Source organism: Petaurus breviceps, unplaced genomic scaffold (genome assembly GCF_028583685.1).
Source record: "Petaurus breviceps papuanus isolate PSGF00001 unplaced genomic scaffold, PetGlider_PUasm1.0 91133, whole genome shotgun sequence".
NCBI classification, from domain to species: domain Eukaryota; kingdom Metazoa; phylum Chordata; class Mammalia; order Diprotodontia; family Petauridae; genus Petaurus; species Petaurus breviceps.
Window position 1 is genome coordinate 27,466,832 of NW_027187419.1, and position 8,179 is coordinate 27,475,010.

The window sequence follows — 8,179 nt, forward strand, 5'->3', positions numbered from 1 at the left end:
TGGGCTACCCTAGGAGAATACGTTTAAAACTCTGACATGCTCCTTTCTAAGATGGTTTTCTATGTTAAAATGTTTAAAATCATTCTAAGTTTATAATAAGGGGAAAAACTGGAAGCAAACAATGTGGCCTTTGGGGAAAAGGTGAAGAAATTGTGTCATGCAAATGAAATAGAATATTATTATAGGATAAATAATTATTTAAAAGGGGAAGATTTCTATAAACTGATAGAGAGGAAAAAAGCAGAACCAAGAGAACAATATACACATTGACCACAACTATGTAATTAAAAGCAAGACTAATAGAAACCAAACAATGTGATACATACAAACCGACACACAGAAACACATACAGTAAAGGAGGTAAAAAGGAACCATAATAATTATTCAAAGGTTCAAATGCAGAAATGGAAGATATCTCAGAGGAAATGTTATCTAACACCCTCATTGTACCAAAGAGAAAACCAAGGCCCACTGAAGCAAAATAACTTTGCCAAGGTCACCTAGGCAGAAGATGAAGAGCCAGTATATGAAACCAGATCCTCTGACTTAAAAGTAGACAGTCTTTACACCATACTGTGCAGTCTCTCCTGTCCTAAGGTCTAATATAATACTCTTGTGTCAAGAAATAAGGGCTATTAATAACAAAAAGGATGATGTTCTCGTAAAAAGGGGATTCTAATAATGAGTAGCTGCGACAATACTTCTCACTTCATTTGAAGATATAATTAGGCAGAACTTTCACCTGGAGAAAGTCACTCTGACCTAATTAGAAGGTTTGGTGGTGGTGGCTGTGGTGGTAGTGATGGTGTTACTGTTGTTTTCTTTGTCAAGTAAGTGAGAACTGTTACTAGGAAAATACCACTGCCAAAATAAGCCATAATGTTTGAAACTGTTTCTACTCTGAACATATTTGGATGCAAAACTATAATCTGCAATTAAAACTAAGATTTCAGGTGTGCTTGCATCTGTCCGGCCACTTGCCAGCAGCTGCTCAGCTCTCCATCTCTCTGTCTGCCATGGTGCTGCTACATTCCTGCTTCTTGCTCTCTGGAGCCAACCTCTTCCACCCAGGCCTTGGCGCTGCCGTCACCACTAGAGCCAGTGTCTGGTGGACCCATGTAGACATGTGTCCCCCGCCCCGGCCCCTATCTTGGGGATTACAGAAACATTTGAGAGGGACACCAACACCAAAAAGATGAATCTGGAATTTGGGGCCTCCTGAGATGACAATGGGAAGCCTCATGTTCTTCCAAGTGTCAGTAAGGCAAACAATCAAATTGCAGAGAGGGACCTGGACAAATAGTACCTGCCCATCGCAGAACTGGTTGGATTTTGCAAGACATCAGCAGAATTGGCCCTGGGTGAAAATAATGAGGGTCTAAAGAGCTGACAACATGTCAACGTACAGACCATTTCTGGAACCAGTGTTGAGGTTCAGAGCCAGTTTTCTGCAACAGTTCTTCAAATTCAGCCAGGATGTCTATCTTCCAAAATCATCCTGAGGAAATCATTCCCCCATCTTCAGGGATGCTGGTGTGGAGCTGAATGGCTATCACTACTCTGACCCCGAGACTTGCAGCTTTGACTTCCCTGGAGCTGTGGAAGACATTTCAAAAATCTCAGAACAGAGTGTCATCCTTCTACATGCCTATGCTCACAACCCCATTGGAGTTGGGACTTTGCCAGTGGAGATGGCAACAAGGATTCCTGGGATATTCACCACTTCATTGATCAGGGCATTAATATCTCTCTCTGTCAGTCATATGCCAAGAACATGAGCCTGTTTGGTGAACATTCAGGAAGCTTTATCATGGTTTGTAAAGATGTTGATGAAGTCAAAAGGGTAGAAAACAAGTTGAAAATCCTTATTTTTCAGGTGGCTAGGTGGTGCAGTGAATAGAGCACCAGCCTTGGAGTCAAGAGGACCTGAGTTCAAATCCGGCCTCAGACACAACACACAAAAAAACTAGCCATGTGACCTTGGGCAAGTCACTTAACCCCAATTGCCCTCCAAAAAGCAAAAAAAAATTCTTAAAATCCTGATTTGTCACATGCATTCCAAACTCACTCTCAATGGGGCCTGAATTGCCACCACAATCCTGAATAATCCTGATCTGAGGAGCCAGTGGTTGCAAGAGGTAAAAGGCATGGCAGATCGCATCATTAGCATGCAGACCCAGATGGTTTCCAACCTCAAGAAAGAGGGCTCCTCCCACAATTGGCAGCACACCACTGACCAGGTATGCATGTCTTGTTTCACAGGCCTGAAACTTGAGTAGGTGGAATGGCTGGCCAAGGAATTCTCCATTTATATGATAAAAGATGGCTGCATTTCTATAGCAGGAGTCACATCAGGCAATATAGAATACCTTGCCCATGCCATTCACCAAGTCACCAAAGAAGTCTCCTTGGCAAGATGGAGCAGAGATGACCTTCCCACCTTCAGAGACTGCTGTTTGAAATTCAGAGAGATGATTGAGCCAGCAAAGATAGGAGTGGTGTGAGAATTTCTTTCAACCATAATGCTTAATGTTCAGCCATTGAAAGTATCTCAGAAAAAGACCTGTGAGTAGGCTAACAGCATCTGAAACTAGTGTTTAGAGCTTTGTGATTCTAAGCTAACCCAAACTCCCCAACCCATTCTCCACAACTTTTCCAAAACATTTTGTGTTCACATTAACTCCACCAAAAATTTCTCCCTAAAACCAGAATTTCTCTCCCTCTCCTCTTCCCCCAGTCTGAGATCTCCTGGCATTATAATGTTGTTCAAAAGCTTTAATCTAGATAATAAATATCACTCAGACCATGTAACAGAAATATCTGTGATGCTAAAAGCTTCCAAAGAAGCCTCATCCGGTTCTAACTTTTGCCTTTTATTAGTCTTCCATGACTGATGGAGAAACCTTGGATCACAGGGTTTGTTTTTGAAAGTCATAGATGCTGCTGTTGTACAGCACATTGCCTTCAAAAATAACAGAAAAGAAAAGAGAGATGGCCCTCACCCACTGGACATCTAAGACTTTTTTAACTTTCCCCTCCTCCCCTATTTTTAGTGCTGTCCCTTCCTTTTTACCCAAAGATCCAGATCTGCCCTAGTTTCTCTCCCTCCTTCTACTTGAATTAACCTTCAGACCCTTTCTATCAGGATCTATATACCTGGAGAATTAAGTAAAATGTAATTTAAGAAATGAGCATGTTCTCTCCTCCCCTTTCTCAGCAAAAGATGGAGGAGGAGAATTTGGTGAAATGATGACACTTTAATATCAGTATCATTGTTAAGTTTTGAATTGCCCCTCTTTCTGCCACCACCCCACCAGATGCCTTCAATGTGGTTGTGCAACAAATAGCCAGTCTCATGAAAAGTCTGTATGGGGCCGTCAGTACGGGGAGATAAGCATGTTGAGCTGTGGTAGCAAGCATCTCTGTGTGGCTAGCTAAGTTCTAACTTCAACCTTGACAAGATCATCTTCCATGGTAATCACATAGGTTTTTATGCACCCTGTTTCTCTGTTACAATAAAATTATTGTAGATTGGGAAAAAAAACCCTCTTAACATTTGAGCTTTTAGGATGACATCAAAAGACAAGCTTGTTTTGTCAAAGGGTTTGTTTAGCACATGTTTTGTCAGCAATAGTACTGAAAATCCCTACCAATTCCCTTGAATCCAAATTCAAAATTGAACGTGGTCAATTCCTCAGCCTTGCCCAATTGCCTAACTCCTCAAACTGACTTCAATGCTTTGAGAAAGACAATGATTTCACTGGTGGGAGTATTCCTTTCACTTACACATTTTACCATACTCCCATGCCTAAGTACACCAAACCATGAGAGGCTATTTAAAAATTAAAAAACAACATCATCTGGTAATGAGCCTATCTGAACTTGGAGAGACTGTTTCTTGGGTAACAGTCTCTTTCGCAAAATCTTTATTTACTTAAAACCTTTCTAGTTAAAGCTTTTGTGGTGATTGCCAGAGCATGGAATACAGTAGAAAGACTTCAAGTCCTCAAGGTCACTTCCCTCCTCTAATGAGATATTTTCATACTACCTATCTATATGTATGTGTGTGTTTAAAATACATAGTGCTATACAGGTCCTCTGCTAGCCAATTTTTATCATATTTGTGATTTCATTAGTATAGGGAACTCCTGGTAAGGAAACACCTTTTGCCAATATAGATTGGTAACTGCCTTTCAACTTATGGTCATAGAGCATGGGACACTGAGAGGTTAAAGACTAGCCCTGAATGATACCATGTATGTCAGATGCAAGCAATACTTGAATCTCCATTTCCTGGAGGAGTCGAGTCACTCAGTTTTTGACTCTCTCCTTGAATAGTTCTACTACATCTTCCTTTATCTAGCTAGCCCCAGACATGATGTTGCCTTATACAAGTCATTTTCTTGCTGTCCACCCTGACACTGATACATCCTTTAAACCAGACATCCAGAAATCATGCCCTGGAGGACCCAAACCACTCAGCTTTGGAATGCCACCTGTGCCCTCCTGATTAGTGAGAACCTTCTATATCAAATAGTAGCCTGACCAAACTTCAACCCAGTCATCTTCCTGTCATTTTCCTCACCATTGTGCTCTTTTCTACCACTTGTTCTGAGACAGTGATCAAATCAATACTGCCATTACTTCTGGAAAGGACATGTCAATCAAGCTGTCTTATTGCTTCACCATCCCTGTAACTTCCCAAACCAAAATAGCTTTCTCTACCTACCACTCTTCTATATCTTTATCTCTTCCTATTAAAATATAAAATACCTCCTTAACAGCAGGAATTGTGTCACTTTTAAGGGTAGCTGGGTAGCACAGTGGATAGAGTGCCAGGTCTGAAATTAGGAAGACTCATCTTACTGAGTTTAAATCTGACCTCAGACACTTACTGGCTCTGTGACCCTGGGCAAGCCACTTAACCCTGTTTGCCTCAGTTTCTTCATCTGTAAAATGAGCTAGAGGGGGAAATGGCAAACCACTCCAGTATCTTTGCGAAGAAAACTCCAAAAATGGGTCACAAAGAGTCAGACGTGACTAAACAACAAACAAAAATATCATTTTTCTACTTGGTAACTTCAGAGTTTAATATAGTGCCTAGCATATAGTATGTACTTATATAGAAATAAATGCTTTTCATCTATTCATGATCCATTTTGTCAAAATCCATCTTCTACACCACTCTGTTCTTCAGTGCTAGGGATACAAATGTTAAAGGACAACTTTATTATTAGAATTTGGACAATTTTATTATTAGAAAGGAGGAAAATAAGCTGTTTTTCTTAGTGAGAAAAACACTGAAAAAGCAGCCAACAGAGAAAAGACACAGAGTAAAGATAGCCAAAGTGTCCTATTTCCCAGCATCTAATTTGCATGTGACTCACATAAGGACCTTGAGGTTGATAGTTGGGAAAAGCAAATACCTAGAACTGTTTGCTCCCTTATTGGACAAATTTATATTGCCTAGTTTTTGCTTGGCTGACAAAAATGTGATTTTGATTTCTCACTATGAGTTAGAAGTTAGTCTTATCACATGAAATTGCTTTGAATCAGTGTGCCTGATCCAAACTATGCCTCTAAGTGGGTCAGAATGGAATTCAGAGATGGTCTGAGAAGACTCCTAAGAGCAGGGATCAGGGGAGACCTCTGACTGGACCTGGTAACAGACTTCACTGATATCTGCTACTTGGAAGAGGAGATTGCAAGAAAAACAAGTTTTGCTTCTGTTTTCCCCTATACTTACAACCTATTGCCCAATAGTTGGAAGCCCCTCAGAGTCCAGTCATAAGACACAACCAAAAAACCCTAAGAAGATCCTAAATGCAGGATTTCTGCTTTTGCCAAAAGAACTGAACACTGACTGAGCATTCTATAAAAGCCATCAGCAGACGAATTAGTCAACTAGCTTGTATTAAGTACTCATTATGTACCAAATGGCCCCACCTAACTAGAGAATGGATAGGTCCACAGAAGAAACTGCCAAGCTTATTAACAGATTGTCCTGAAGACTGTATTTCCTGAGGGAAATGGCATCAAGTGAGTAGCATAGGTCACGTGTTCCTTCTTGCAACATTTTCCTAAAATGTGTCCATTTACCCCATAGATACTGTGCATTTGTGAGAGAGTTTATGGGTAGAATGTTATTTTATTATTCTTTCATTGCCTTCTGTTTAGTAAATATTTCTGATTAAAATTTCAGAGTCATCTTAGATGAACTTAAAGAGTTTCCTGAAGCATAACAAGATTAAGAGACTTTGCCTGTGGTTATGTAGCTAGTATATGTGAAAGGCATCACTGAACTCCTGGGAGATAAGTTCACTTACCTTAGCAGTATACTTTCTAGAGATGTGCATACTAATAATGAGGTGGATGCACGCATTGCCAGAGCTAGTTCATTGTTTGGTAGGTTCTGAAGAAAGGTATGGGAGAGAAGCGGTATTAGACTGACTACCAAACAGAAGGTCTACAGAGCTGTTGTGCTGACCTCATTGTTGTATGCCTGTGAAACTTGGACAGTCTACCAGCATCATGCTAGGAAATTGAATCATTTTCATTTGACTTATCTTAGGAGATTCTGAAGATCACTTGGCAGAATAAGATAATAGACACTGAGGTCCTTTCTTGAACTAACCTGCCAAGCATTCAAACTCTACTGCAGAGAGGACAACTAAGGTGGGCTGGCCACCTTGTTTGAATGCCAAATGTACACTTGTCTAAAAGACTATTTTATGGAGAATTCACACAAGGCAAGCACTCAGATAGTGGTCAGAAGAAGTGATACAATGACATTCTCAAGGTCTCTCTTAAGACCCTTGGAATTGATTTTGTGATATGGAAGACACTGTTATAGGACCTCCTAGTATGGTGTGCCCTCATTAGAGAAGGTGCTATGCTGTATGCTCTATGAGCAACATGAGCAAGGTTAAGAAAAAAACTGAGATGTGCGGATTTGGAGAATTCATCCCAAATGTTTATGTGGACAACTTTTCCTGACCTATGGTAGAGCATTCTAAGCTGGTATTGGTCTGATCAGCTACAGTTAGATATGTTGTAACTTGACTCTTACATAATGATGTCAAGTTGGTCTTCTTCAAGAATGAAGGACAACAACCATATGTGAAAGGCCAGATAATAATAATAATAATAAATATTTTATAGACCTTAAGATTTAAAAAGGACTTTACATATATAATCTCATTTGATGCTCACAAGAACTCTATAAGGCAGGTTCTACTATTATCCTCATTTTATTATGGATGAGAAAACTGAACTGAGATGTTGAGTGACTCGCTAAAGGTAACAAAATTAGTAAGTATCTGAAGAAGATTTTGGACTTACATCATCCTAACTCCTTTTCTGGTATTCTACCTACCATATCAACTAGTTTCTCTATCTCCTATGATTTCTTTAATTATTTGAAGTTAAAATATTAATTTAAAATAGGGAGGATTATGCTAAGTATACTTAGTAATACTAGCTATACTCAATACTAATGGGAGGAAGGGAGGAGTGGAGAAGACTTCCTTTCCCTAAATGTATGCTCTGGTGAGCAAAAAATTCATGAAGTCCATAGCTTTCCTGAAGGCAATAATAAAATAAAATAAGAATACCAATAAGACCTCATAATAGGCACTCCAACCATTCAAGCCTGATTTTATAGAATGAAAATACAACATTATAGCCTCACCAGGACAACTGAAAACACGGCTCTTTTTAATTTCACTTAATGTTGTTCTATTTCCAAAATTAGACTTGCCAATCGATTCATCATGCTGATTGACACAATTTGTCATGGGAATGCATTGTTTCTGCACAAAACTGGCCCAAATTCCATAGCTATGATAAAGAATACTTTTTATGTAGACTTGGGCAAGTTCTAAAGTAACAAAGGAAAAGTGATTCTTCAGTCCCCCTAAACCTTCTATTACTCTTTTTTAGTGCTGAATATTGGATGTATCTGCACTGTTTCCAGATATCAACAACATAACTGTCACATTTATTGGGTAGACTTATCTGTTTTATTATATTTGAAATGGATTTCTGGAGAAATTACACCATTTTGACATATTGCAATTTTTTCTGCACTGTCTACAAATGGTACATGGGAATAAGAGCTGGCTAACATCAAACAGTAACATCTCTATCCATGCTGACTAAGAAAATAAACAAAAAAAAA

The 8,179-nt window shown here is 39.3% G+C and overlaps 1 pseudogene; it reads left to right on the plus strand.

Moving 5' to 3' along the window:
- Positions 1-1,016: 1,016 nt before the first annotated feature.
- LOC138154894 (aspartate aminotransferase, mitochondrial-like) lies at positions 1,017-2,504 on the plus strand (annotated as a pseudogene).
- The last annotated feature ends 5,675 nt before the right edge of the window (positions 2,505-8,179 follow it).